Here is a 14,537-nt window from a genome sequence, read left to right on the forward strand (position 1 = left end):
GGCGGGCTGTGGCGCGGGGGACGCGCTGCCGGCGCCCTTGGCCCTGCGCCGGGAGCGAGCCTAGTACCCGAGAAGGACGAGGGAGCGGAGCGGAGCGGGCTGGGCTGGCTGTTAGCTCCCACCACCGCACAACTTCTGGTCCCCGCGCTCCCACCTCCTCCCGGCTCCGAGGCTCGTGTCTCGTCCCAGCCGAGCCCAGGCCAGGGTGGTGCCGGCAGGGACTGCTGCTGCCACCCCAGCTCCAGGCTACTTTCCTTTCCCCCCTATCGCTGCTTACATGGGCAGGGGCAGGGGCAGGAGCCGGGGGAGCAGCTGAGAACTTCCCCCACCTGCTTGTTCCTTCCACCAGTTTTTAGAAACTTCTTCAGCAGCAGCATCAATAATACATCAGCTGCCACCTTTCTCTGTTAGCTTATTCTCAATATTTAATACAATTGAATATCGATTAAGTTTTGAACTTAATTTCTTGAACAAATAGATCCAAGTTAATTCCTTTTTTATTATTATTATTTGCATAAGGGTATTAAAAACTCCAGTTGCTCTGGACTGATTGCGCTGGCTTTGACCAGCAGCTCACTGCCATGGCTGCCCAGCAGCAGAACAGAGCTGGCTTTCCAGATCTTCCACATTAACAGCTCTGTATTCTGCTGACTTCTCTGAAACACCTGAAGTTTATTGAACATAATTTAGGCCAGACACTTGCAAGTGGATGTCTTCAGCCTTCTCAGCTGTGTAGCCAACAAAGAGCTGTGGTGCTCTATTGTCGTTTCCACAGTGTTTTGACTAATCCAGCGTTCCCAGTGAGTAGCTGGGGATACTCTGTGAAGTTGTGGTAGTCTGTAGCATTTTTGGCATCAGTAACAGATATTACACTGCACCCTAAATGTATAGCTTTCTCTTTTTTCCATGCTGGAAAGGCCTGTCCTGGTCTTACTGGGACAAAATCCCACTCATCTATTATTGTGAGTTATTCTTTTATTCTTTCAATGTCAGCTTCTGCCCTTTCTGAGATAAGCCTACAATTAGAGAGTTTAGTATGGGTGTTTCCAAAGTGTCGTGCCTGGGAGGCCATTTCAAAGGGGCAGTCATGGGTGGTGGGCCGCATCTGGCTGATGGGCCACACTTTGGGCACTCATGCTTTAGTAAGTTTTAGTGCTTCTGACTGTAGGCACGGTTTAAACTCCCGTTATGTTAGAGCCTACTCAAGGAGCAATACTACTGTAGAAAGGGATGTGGAAATACAGTAGCACTGTACGGCCTCACACTAACTACATTTCAATACTCCACATTAAACAGGCACAATTTACAATAAAAATGATGCTGCAATTCCATCTTCTTGTGCTGGCTCAACACAGCCCACCTATGAAGTCAACCTAGGATCTGAAAGTCAAGTCAGGCTCTTTCTGACCTCTGAATCAGAACCAGTTACAAAGATCTGTTCTCAGACATAGGTGTTCTGAAATATGCCTTGGTTACGCCTGGCTAGTCCTCAAGTTGGTGTCACTGAGAGCAGAATCTGAAGAAAATGAGGTTGCAATAGTGGTTTTGCAACAGGAAACTACTTAATAATTCTGCTGATCAAATGCAAGCTAGAAAAGAATTCAGTTCCCTCTTCCAGAGCTCTCCTAGGATTATAGGAGCTAGAAGTAATATAGCTGACTTACAGTCTACACAGGCAGTGAAATCCCAGTGCTGCTGTCTTCATTGGGTCCAAGATTTTTCCCAGGAAGCAGACCTGCTAAATAAAAAGGCATCCTTAGTACAAACTTTCCTTCAGTCAAATCACCTTAGTTAAATACACTGATGCTTCTGTTTGCTCGCTTCCACCTGTGCAACTCAGAACCTAGCCTCTTTTCTACTTCCACTTTTTCCATATGCCATTTCTTTTTTCAGAAAACGAGAATCAGGCCTGAGAAAAAATACATACTATTGAATCATATTCTTTTTTGTAAGAGACAGCTTTACCTCTCACAAAAGTATTGCATTTTTAACATTAAAACTCAAGAAATTAAGCATGTACAATTTGTTTCTGAACAATAATGGTAGAAAAGAAAAACACGACTTCCAAGATGTAGCAGGAATTTTTCCTTGTTTTTATAGAACTATTCAGGGTTTCAGTTTATGAATCATTTTGTTCCCCGCAATAAGATGCTGTCTATGCAATCAGTGATGATAAATGGCATGTAATTGTAAACTTGATATTGGTTTTCAATATTGAATTTATCATTCTGTCCTCTTAACATATATTAAATACTTTAAAGAATTTATATATTTGTTTGATATATCTGTGATTGTTTTCAATATGTAAAATTTATTAGTTTTCTAGTTTTTGAGAATCTACCAGGAGACAACATCATTAATAATGTTGAATAATAGTGCTGGCCTCTTTTTACGCCCAGCTACCTTCTACTGATACAAAACATCCAAATCAAATAAAAATATATTAGATTTAGGCACTGTAGACAATCCAGCCTTAATCAGATCCTGATCCTGCGCACTCCATTCTTGACTTCCCTGGTAGATTTACCTGACAAGGGTGAGGATTGTGTCTTGCTTTGGAATTGTAAACCCAGCATTTCTAGGATTCAGTGACAAGGTGGTGTCCAACCTACAAAACAGGGAGGCAGCACTGAATTTCCCCAAAGCATAAAGGTGTCTAGATTTGTTCCTGGTTTAGGTCCATCTCTAAACACAATGTTCACTTACCTTTATTTTAAACATGGTCTTACGGTACCCAGGGAGATGTATGCTAAATTATCAGTCTCTTCCCTTTACAGATGCTAGACAGCTAGGGAAAAAGAAAAAAATATCGACTCAGCATAATGCTAGAAAAAATGTAAATATTAATACATATTCAGTACAGGAACTAGTAATCTAATTTGAATAGATGTTCAAGAGGGTATGGTCTGTTTCAAAGCCTACTGATGTAAATGGGAATATTTCCATTAATGTTAATGGACTTTGGATCAGGCTTATAGTCTGCCCCCACATGCCTGCAACTTTTATAGGCTCTAGAGGGACATTAAAAATCAACTGAGGTAGGACTGGTGATTAGGGGATTCTTAAAAAGTCTAGATCTGCATAAAAGACGCTAGTGTTTCCAGGTGCATTTTGGCAGAGGAGGAGTGGAATTGTGCCATTGTTTGCAGTGTATGACATTGGCCAGTGTCAGAGAAGGATACCAAAATAGATGGAAAATCAACCTGGCATGCCTAAGTTCTTATTAACATTAACGAGGGAGATGCATGTGTACTAAGAGGAGAAGAAACCCCTTTTAATAAAAAAAATATATAAAAAGAAGCACATGAGAGACATAATTGATAGCAATGTCAAATAGGTCAATGGCAGCTATTTTTTTCCACTGAAAATTCCTGTATTGATGGCTTTAAAAACTAGGTTTCTCTCTCACAACAGAACAAGTGGGGTGATGCCCGTTGTACCTTTCCTGTACCCTGGAAGTACCTTTAAAGGACAGTTTGTCTGGCAAGGCTTGTCTTTGACCAGTCTGCAGAACATACCAGTCATCTTACCCTCCACACTTAGGATGCAAGTCCTGCGCTTAGGAACAATCCAATGCACTGGTAGAGGGTGGAGACTGGCTGGCTAAGCAGCAGCTCTGCAGAAAGGAACTGGGGGTGACAGTGGACAATAAGCTGACTAGGAGCCAGCAGCGTGCCCTTGTTGCCAAGAAGGCTAATGGCATACTGGGCTGCATTCGTAGGAGTGTTACCAGCAGATTGAGGGAAGTGATTCTTCCCCTCTACTGACACTGGGGAGGCCACATCTGGAGTCCTGTGTCCAGTTTTGGGTCCCCACTACAGAAAGGATATAAACAAATTGGAGAGAGTCCAGCAGAGGGCAATGAAAATGGTTAGGGGGATGGGGCACATGACTTCTGATGGAACTGGGCTTATTTAGTTTAGAGAAGAAAAGACTGAGGGGTATATAATAGCACTCTTTATCTACCTGAAGTGTAATGGAGGATGGATCTACACTGATCTTAAGAGTGGTAGATGTCAAACCAAGGAGCAGTGGTCTCAAGTTGCAGCAAAGGAAGTTGAAGTTACATATTAGGGAAAACTCTCTCACTAGGAAGGTAGTAAAGCACTGGAACAGGTTACCCAGAGAGGTAGTGGAATCTCTGCCCTTAGAGGTTTTTAAGACCCAGCTGGACAAAGCCTTGGCTGGAATGATCTAGTTGAGGGCAGTCCTGCTTTGAGCTAGATGGTTGGACTAGATAATTTCCTGAAGTCCCTTCCAACCCTAATTTTCTATGATTTTGTAACAGGCCACAAGAGCACACAGCAAGCATTGGTCTTTGAGTGGGGCAGAGCTAATGTGGCTGAGATATGCTGATTCAGCAGTCCCCCATAAGAAACGCACATAAATTCCCAACACTTGAAGCTGCCACCCCAGGCAGTAACCACAAAAGAAGGCAGACACTAGTACCATGGTCAGCTCTTCCTTCTCACCACATACAGTGGGACCAAGTGATGATGATGTACACTTCCTAGTGCCAGCAAGAGGAAAAGAAATGCCCCAATTAAAACTGGAATTAAACCAGATACAGATTCATGGAACTGCTGTGCAGAAACAAGCCTACAAGCCCCCTTTACATATGTGCTGTACACATCCGTATCTCCTCTAAAGAGGGACTGTGTGGTTTGATCAATTGTTGTCTAGGACTTCAGAAAATGTGCCTGCCCTGCAGATGCTACAGAATGGCAAATCACTAATCAGGATATTTAAAAAAAAATTCACAATTTTCAGATGTTAGTGAAATTACATTTTTGAAAATGTAATGGAAAAAACAGAAGAAAATGTTAATAGGAACTCCCACAAAAATGCTTTATTTTAAAAGTCAGCTTAAAAAATTGTGACTATTTCTTTTAATTATCGACCAGTTTTACTAATCGGTATTCATATGTAAAGTTTGAAAAGTCAATAGTTTATTGTACATAGTTTTTAAAATGAACTATACTGTGAAGCATTTATTTATCAATTTTGCCATTCTACAAGGGAAAAGTCTTTCCTAGGATATTTTTGGTAGCATATGACTAAGTAGCAAAATTAAAACAAGGAAATTAATAACTACACGGCATTTCAATCCCATCAACTCTAATCAGCATAAATCCATTCTAATTAAATCCTGCAAATCCTAAGGATACCTTACACATAGCCCTTTATTATAGGGAGGAGATAAACGGGCACATTGAACAGAAATGGAAAACAGGCACAAAGTCTCAGAAGAAAACAAGGATGACAACATACTGAAAGTTCTAGCACTTTTTTAAGTATTGTTATATCCAAAGTAGTTTCTGATTGGTTGAAACAAATAAAGTTTGTCCTCTAACCCTTAAAGACCATCACAAGTCAAATGAAGGATTATTGGGAAGAATCAGTAAATCAGTAATGATATGCTGACCCCTGCTAGAGTGAAGCTGACTACACCTGCCTATGTCCTTAGACCAACACGGATACAACCTACACCCCTGCAAGGGTGAAGCTGAGGCACTTTATAATTAGCAAGTCAGGCCTGGTGAATACTGCCCACCAATGAACAGACAAACTCAAAAGGTTCACTGGGTATAATGGAAACCAGTCACTAGAGCTTTTGTCTGTGTCAGTCTCTTCAATTAAAAATAAGCAGCTGTGCCTTGACTCTGCATTTAGGGCTTATTTCAAACCCTATGGAAGGAGTCTTCGTATCGAGTCCAACAGGCTGGACCAGGTACTTACAGAGCAATGAAGACCTGGAAAACTACTGCCCATTAGGAAAGCTTCCTCATTCCTCCTAAGTCCATTCAGAAGGCAATATTTTACAGTTTGGGTGGCCAAAAACTGGAACCAACTTCCCAGGGAAGTGGTCCTCGCTCCTACCTTGGGCAAATTCAAGAGGAGGTTGGATGATCACCTGTCTGGGGTCTTGTGAACCCAGCATTCATTCTTGCCTGTGGCAGGGGATCAGGTTAGATGATCTGTTCAGGTCCCTCCTGACCCTAGCTACTATGAAACTACATTTATACAGCTCTCTTTCTTATAGGACAGTTGCTGTTGCAGTCACAACTGCCACCAATCACAACCTATACTGTATATCACAGAGGAGAAAGAAATAAGAAAAAGCACAGATGATGGCATTAGTGAGATGGTCAGTGGGAGAAATATATTCCATATTGTCAGTTGCTTAAATACTTCATGCAATTACACTGAGATGTGCTGAATGTGGCATTTGAAGGTTCTTGTGGGAAGGTGATCATCTGCTTCTATATAAACTGTGAAATATGTACCAAAATAACATCCCTTTAGCTAAAATTATCCCCATAAGAGCTAGTGGGTATCTGTTTAACAAATTAAGCAAAAATATCATTTGGATTAGAAAACAGTCATATATATATCACATCCCTTGTAAAACCATAGGGCTATATTTCATTCATTTGATTAATATTGTATCTCTGCTGTGAAATATGACTTCTGAAAGTATAAGTGAACACTTGATGACTTTTATAGCATTTTAACCAATAAGGTTGAAAAATGCAAATAAATCAAAGTCCCCTCCATGAGAACTATCTAGATATCTTTTGATGTCACAATCCCAATAGCCAACTCTAAGTTGTTCTCAATTGCCTTAAAATCAATAGGACCATTAAAATAATAAGAAATAATATCTTACAAGGGCAAAAATTGTAACCCATAGGAAATATCAACAAGCCCCTGTCTATGTAGCTCAGTACTCTAACTGTATAATAAAATAATTAAGGCTGCTGACACAATGTCATTACAGTTCTTTTTCCTGTATTCACATTACACATCTACTAGATGGGACTCCGAACCAAAATCATCAGGTCTAAGCATGCCCAAACTGTGGATGAAGAATCTGCTCTTTTAAAGAATGTAGTTTTATGTAAGAGGGAGTGAGAGAACAATGATGGTTAACCTTTATTACCAGTATATGACCTTCACCTTAATGGCTGAAAAGAGATGCTTAGTCTTTGTTGCATCCATGCAACCTATCATCAGGGGTGAGAGATCAACATTTTGCCTTTTGCCCCAAATGAACTGTTGGGTAAATAGAGAGGTTTTAACTAGGCTTAGTCATCACGTATAGTACTGACATTTTGAGACTTAAGGGAGAAACCCCTAAAACTGACAGTACCCTACCTCAAGCTTTGTTTTCTCCACAATTTTTTCCAAGATCAGCAAGAGATAAATCAGTGTGCTTGCTGGGCAGGTGTGGTTGTTACTTTGCCAATTAACGAACAAGAAACAAATAACCTGCTGGGCTTCTAGGGGAAGGACTTGCTGAGATGCAGGCAGGTTCTAGCTCAGAGAGAGCAAGAAGGGTGATCTGTCTTTGTCTGGATCGCTTATGTTTCTTCCTACAGAGATGCACACATTATAGCATTAAATACTATAATTCAAAGCAGCTGGCCTGGGCTGTTAGGATGGGAATTCTAACACAGGAGATGTCATGCATGGGTTTGTTTCCTTCTGTTAAGAACTAGAATTAATAACAACACCTTAGCAGGTGGAGTAGACTTGATCGTTAACCACAGCCTCTGATGCTCCTTTTGGGCAGGTGTGAATGCGGACTTTGCAAGATTAACATTCATAAAAGTAAGCATACAAGTCCTTTAAAGTCCCAAAAGAAGTAACTAGGAGTGCAGAGGAGATGAAGAAATAAGAGTGTCAGGACTTGCTGCTGGCTAGAGCACTGGAGTACATAACTGCTTATCTTCTTTCCCAGATATCTGAGTTATGAGTATTATATTTTCACATTTTCCCCACAAATGGCCACACTTATGCTGCCATTCTTTTGTTGTTGTTACTGTACATCACCACGAACCTCTCCTAGTATTGCTTAATATTGTGGCAATAATATAGAATCACAGCAACCCAGAATTGGGCGGGACCTCAAGAGATGGAGTCCAACAGGCTGTTCTGAGGCAAGATCAAATATATTTACAGCAGATGTTTGTCCTGCCTCTTATAAATAGCCACTGAAAGAGACTCCAGTGCATCCCTAAGAAGCTTGGTCTACTATTTCATTATTACAGCGGTGGGGAAAGATAAAGTGAATCCAACAGATATCCACATATTCTAACATTTTGATGCTTTCAGGAACATCTGGGTTGTTTTTTTCAGGTTGTGGCAATTCAGAAAATGGACTTGCCACAATATGGTCAAACCCTGGAGTAGTTGGGGCAGTTTCCCAGTCAAGGAAATGAACAAAATGAAGCCACAGTCAAATACATTCACCTCTGTCCCAGGTTAGTATGTCACCTGTTCCTGCTGCAGGAGCAGGGTGGATGGCTGTTCTTCTTCCCTGATGCTACTGAGTGCATTCCAAGAGCAGGATCCAGAGCAGTAGCTTCTCCCAGGTGAGCAATCCTTTGGTCTGACAAGATTCTTGAGATGCATTTTCAGTGGGGTCCCCCAAGGTGAGTTGGTGCCCAGATAAAATGTTCAGCTACAGGTCGTACTGATGGATAACTAAGAGAAAAGATAGGCCTGGCAGGAAAGAATTTATCAGTGGGAACAGGAAAATAGATGTGTGTTAATAAACAGAAAATTAGCATCTCCTTACAAGAAGAATCCTTGCACTTTGCACTTGCATTGCCTGAAATCAGTACCCAATAGAAGAAGATGTTGACTTGAAAAAATACAGACCAAAAGAAAAAATTCAAGTAAGGAAATAATGGAAAAGTTGTTATTGACTTTTCAGAGCATAAGTAGTTTTAGAAATGAAATTGTCAACCGCAGCATCTGAAATGCAGTACAAATAAAGCCATTTTTATAGTCAACCTGCTGCAACAACCATGGATTTCCAGTTTCCTCCACAGTCTGGCATCTTGTAATTGTAATATTTGTTAAGTTATCTGACATATGGGGAGAAATTAGTGGGAGACTGGAGGGGGAAGAAACTAACAGAGAAGCAGAAATCTATAGATGGAGGGAGAAGGGAAACAGAAGACATGGAAAAGGGATATTTCATAGATTTCATAGACATCAGGGCTGGAAGGGACCTCGGAAGATCATCGAGTCCAGTCCCCTGCCCAAAGGACAGGAAGTCAGCTGGGGTCATAGGATCCCAGCAAGATAAGCATCCAGTTTCATCTTGAAGGTGTTCAATGAAGGCGCTTGAACCACCTCCGGTGGCAGGCTGTTCCAGACCTTGGGGGCTCAGACAGTAAAGAAATTCTTCCTTATGTCCAGCCTGAAACGATCTTGAAGTAGTTTGTGACCATTCGACCTCGTCATCCCTTGGGGCGCTCTGGTGAACAAACGTTCCCCCAGATGCTGGTGGTCACCCCTGATAAACTTGTAGGTGGCCATCAGATCACCCCTGAGCCTGCGCTTTTCCAGGCTAAAGAGCCCCAGGGCTCTTTGGATATTAAATTCCAAAGAGGAAATGACCAGACAAGAGATCAGTCAGGAGGATGGGAGAGATCTTCCTGATATCTCAAGCCAAACCCCAAGGAGAAACCTTACCTGCAGCTTCATTGTTCCAGTCTAACACCTGGGCCACTGTCTATCACACCCATTGATTGGCTCAACATTTCCCCAGCAGCACAATCCTCGTGGCCACAAAGTAGAAGTAAGGCCAAGGCAAAAGAAAGCAAGACCAAAAAACAAGTATGAAAGAGGCAGATTACCCAACAAATCCTAAAACAAAGAATGCTCAATTGGCTTGTTTGTCAGGGGTAGGGGGATGTACTTGGAGGCTACTTCTTTGGTGGGCCCATCAATTCCTCAGGCATATCAGCTTCCCATTTAAAAAGCAGCACCATTTCCAGGTCTTGCAAAGAAACCATTCCCAGTATGACACTAGGCACTGCTACCTTGTTCACCTCTTACACTTGCCATACACTATCTTGGGAACTGTGGTTACAACCAGTGGGCTCCTCTAAAGTTAAAATATAAGATCAAAGCATTCTCCTGAGATGCATACATGGAAGGGCTTTCCTGGCTCCTGTTAGGTACTCAACCAGGCCTGTGGTACTTTGCCCATCCCCTGCTCCCTGCAGATCTGGGTCTCCAGAGACAGGAGTGGTGATGGTGTGGGTGACATTGTGCCCAAGCATGTTTTCTTTGTAGTGGGATTCAGGCACTGCCAGGTGGAATGCCTAGTAATGAAACCTGTTAATGGCACCTCCATGAACACGGGAGAATGGTTATGAAGAGTTGGTCTGGTTCATTTTTTTCTTTCTATTTTTTTTTAAGCGAAAAAATCTTCCCCTATCGTTATAGGGATACAGCACTGCACAAATGATGTCAGGCCCCAAAAAGCCCTTATTCAAGGGAGATGAGTTAGGAACTGAGTCACTCTTGAGATTTCATTTCTTCCCTTTTGTCAGTTTCTCTCTTCATAGCTTGGCTTCTTTTAACTCTTTCTTAACCCATCAGACCTTTTATTTTGGATTGCAGACTGCATCAATTTCTTTCAACATCCTATAAAGGCATTACACTTTCTGTTCATGGTACCAAGAGAGGGAAATGAAGTCCGATATTAACAGCCAAGGATGATGAGCCAAGAAGATGGATTCTTGGCTCAAATCCTGGCTGAGCCACTCCATCAGCCTGTGACCTCAGGCAAGTCATTTGACCTTCTTTTGCCTTAGTCAGATCAGTTGTAAACTTGGCTAAGAAGCAAGACCTTGCTGAAAAGCACTTGCATCTGAGCTCTGATTGTATGAGTAAATGGATTTTAAAAAATGCTAGTTGAATGACACAGCAAATTCTTTTTTGGAGTTATCATCTCCTCAAAAACATGCAGCTGCTAACATAACTTTAACTCCCAGGCACTGGCATAATAAGAGATGACACATTAAGTGCTGAGCCATTTAACTACAACACAAAGTTTATAGTCTGCATTTTAATAGTTTTTCTTCATTCAGAAACTGTAGTAAGCAAAGAGTAATATTGCGAGCACTTATACCATGGCTGCTGGAACTTGCTTTTAGAAAAACTGCTGCAACTCATATTATTCTTTTCCAATGGCCCTAGAATCAATTTTCTGTCTACATTTATATAACTCTGTAAATTAAGGCATAAAGTCCTGGCTGTTGTCCGGAAACTACTTTCTTCTTTTCTCACCTCCATTTCAAAGGCTCCTCCTTCGTGCTGTCTCAGGAAGTAGGTTAAAGTACAAGAACAGCACTCATGGAAGGCCAGTAAGGCCTGTGAAGAGAAGCTGCATAAAGCTGTCATAGGTATACATCAAACTGCAGAATCAGAGGACTGCTTAGTCATGGTTGTTACTCCACCCTAATGCCTGCTACCATTGATTAAAATATGTCAGGGGAGGAGAAGATCTTAAGCATTTTGGTAGCTATTGTTAAGCAGTTCTTGGGTGGTTGTGTTAAATCACTGGGGACCAGAGTACTAACAAGGAATAGGCACTGATCATCTTCTCTCTACTCTGAAATCTCAGTGGATGAAAGGCCTGGGAGAAAAAATGCCTTGATCCCAGTCAAATGTGTAAAGGAGGAACAAGGCCAGGAGTCCCAGTGGAAGCAGATGGGACATAAAATAGCTGCTTCTTTTTATTCCCCACCTAATGATGATGTGGGATCTTCTCAGCACCAGGTAGAGGGGCTGATTTCTGGAGGCAATGGGTGGGGGAGTAGTGAGGCTTCTTGGAGCCAGGAGGTGTGACAGCAGTCAGTCTGCTGTAGTACAGAAGGATGAGCTGAGCTCCCTCACTTGAACACCCTTTTACCACATCTAAAACTGGCAGCTGCTGTCACATCAAATAGGTGCTTTCAATTAATTGTCAGCAATCGCTCATGGTTGAAGAGTTGTGGATGAGTCTGTTGATGGCTAAGGAGGTCCATCATGAGCCACAGATTCTTTGATAGATTTCACAAGTGGTGGTTAAAGGAAGGGTCGAACCATGGATGTCTCAGTCTTGTTTTCTTTCCTTTGATTTCTATCATTTTTCTGTCTCCTAGGCAAGACAGTTTTCCTCAAGGTAAGATGTACCTTTTCTCACAGGCATCACCACGTCGCCCTGTCCTGGGCCAGTTTTTCCCAATTTACAGTGTCAATAACACATTTCTTAAAGTTTGTCTTGAGGGCGTTCTTGAAGTGTTTCCTTTGGCGTTCACATATTCTTTCTCCTTGGCTGAGTTGGGAGCATAGCAGTTGTTTTGGTAAACGTACATCAGACATGTGCACACAATGCCCTGTCCACCGCAGCTGGTCTTGAATAATCAACACTTCCATGCTCAAGTAGTCTCACAAATGACAAAGAGGTAATTGTGTGGGGACCCAACTCCTATCACAAGTCACTCGGAACCAATTGGGAGATGCCACAAATAAAGGTGGTATAGGGCACCTATACACGTGATAGAACTCTGCTCTGACGTGTGCTAATTAGCACGTGTTGGAGCAGACTCGATTAATCAAGTCTGCTGCAAGTCTGCTGGAGTGTGCTAATTAGTGTGCTCCAGCAGCCTCTGTATCATGTGTATTCAGTGTCCCCACAATTCAAAATGAGGGCAAGGGCACTTCAACTAAAGCTCATTGAATGCTTCCTTTAACCACCACCTGTGGAGTGTGTCAAAGAATCTGTGGCTCACGATCAACCCTGCCACCATTTTGAAGCACAGGATGCTGAATACAAGTGACACTGAGGGTGCTTTAATTAGAGCGGCTTTTAAAGCCATTCTAATTAAAGCACATCCCCCTCCACCCCGGACCGTGTGTATAGACGCCCATAGTAACTGTAATATGAAGTCATAACAGAACTATTCAATACTTGCAATGAAAGGTGCCTATGAATAAGACTCTGAGCACCCCTGCATACAGGTGAGTACTGCAGCACAGTTTCCCTGGATATTCATTACAATTTTTAAACGAATTTCCTTTGACAATGTTTAAGTGCCTTCTCTGCTCTCTTCCCATGAATAGTGAATGAGCTTTAACAGTGGGAATAATCATGAAAAACACATTTGAAATTTGAACATTTGCCAAGCGTGAACTTCAAGTTGTACAACCAATGAACCACAGTACACATGTCAATTTATGAATTTTACACTGAATTCTATACTTCAAGATCTGCACTGTTGGTTGCTTTTATAAATAATTCAATCAGAGAACAGAAATAATACTGTTGGAGTTATAGAATGAATCAACACAGGTTAATATGTGAATATGTAAAATGAACTTGTCCCAAATGATCTGCAGACCAAGACTTAGTCACTGCAAACAATTGCAAATAATTTTAAATAATGAATGCATTTTAAAAAGTTTGCAATTTTTATTTGCAAACCATTCACAAACAAAAAGAGAATCAAAATTCCTAAAAGTGTTTGATCTGAATTATTTGCCAGATCTCTTAGAAAGTATTCTTGAAGAGGTAGCCAACATATTGTTATGATTACAAAGCTCCAGTAATATGCTCTTAAGAGGATGAAAACTCTGAATCCAAGATGCATGACTATGGCCTAAGCTAAGGGTACATGAAAAGCAATGTTTTAAGGAAGTGTTTCAATAATAATAATAATTCATTTGCATGTCTATAGCACCTTTGATGAAAGGATCTCAAAGTCTCTTGAAATGTTACTTTTCAAATAATTACTATAAAAGATATCTGATAAATAGTAATCTTAAGTAGAGGAAGTACCAGTACTTTGTCTGTAATGAAAGTAGGTGAGTGGTAGAGTTTGGAATACAACCCATGACAACTCATAGTCCTCTTTTCCATAAAGAATAACACAATGCTTTAAGGATATGTCTGAGTGCAACAATGCAGAATACTGTGGTGTTGCTATGAAAATACTGCGTGCTTCAAAAATGTAAATTTAGAATCTGTTATTCAACCTACTACTTAGAAGAAACTCTCTAAACTATCACAATAAGGAAATCATCGCAGGGAAATGATTGATCAGTATAATCAATACCTTAGTAGATGTTATTCCTATTACTATAGTACTTAGAAGCCCTAGTCCTAGATTGGAATCCCACTATGCTAGGTCTTGTACAAACATGCCAGTCCTTGGCATAAAGAGTATGCAGCTTAAGTAAGTGCACAAATATATGATGCTCCTGTTTTCGTAGGCACAAGATGTATAGCAATTTGCAGGGTAGGTGAATAACACCAAGCCTGTTTCTGCATCCTTACTTATGTAAACAGACCTAACTTCCTCACTATCTTCGAAATCAGTGTGAGAATGAACCGCAGGTTTATATCTCTAATCCTGAGCTCCCTCTTCCTGGTTCTAGGCTGAAGCTTTGCATAGGAAGATTTGATTACTTGAGCTGAAAGGCAGCTGCAGAGACTCAAGGCCTGATCCTACAAAAGCTTAAGAGGTGAGCCATCCTTGCTGATATGAGTAGTTCTCTTGACTTCAAATCAGAGTCAGACTGATCACAAAAATGTGTGAGGGATCAGGTTCTCAGCATTTCAGAGAGAGGAAAAAAATGCACGGTATTTTCTTCTTTAGTTTCAGTGCACATCTCTGAGCCTTCAAGGAAAACTCTTCCTATCTCATTTCTACAGCAAATGACAACTGGAAAGAGTTCCATAGAGGTCG

At 41.3% G+C, this 14,537-nt stretch overlaps 1 protein-coding gene across 1 annotated transcript in view; it reads right to left on the reverse strand.

Moving 5' to 3' along the window:
* LOC112549665 (multiple epidermal growth factor-like domains protein 11) overlaps positions 1–1,731 on the reverse strand; it is a 148,510-nt gene extending 146,779 nt beyond the window's left edge. Inside the window, exon 1 of the mRNA XM_025199554.1 lies at positions 1,665–1,731. The gene's annotated coding sequence lies outside the window, so the exon portion shown is untranslated. The remainder of the gene's footprint in view (positions 1–1,664) is intronic.
* Between the last annotated feature and the right edge of the window lie 12,806 nt (positions 1,732–14,537).

The sequence above is a fragment of the Alligator sinensis genome, unplaced genomic scaffold (assembly GCF_000455745.1).
Source record: "Alligator sinensis unplaced genomic scaffold, ASM45574v1 scaffold210_2, whole genome shotgun sequence".
NCBI lineage: Eukaryota > Metazoa > Chordata > Crocodylia > Alligatoridae > Alligator > Alligator sinensis.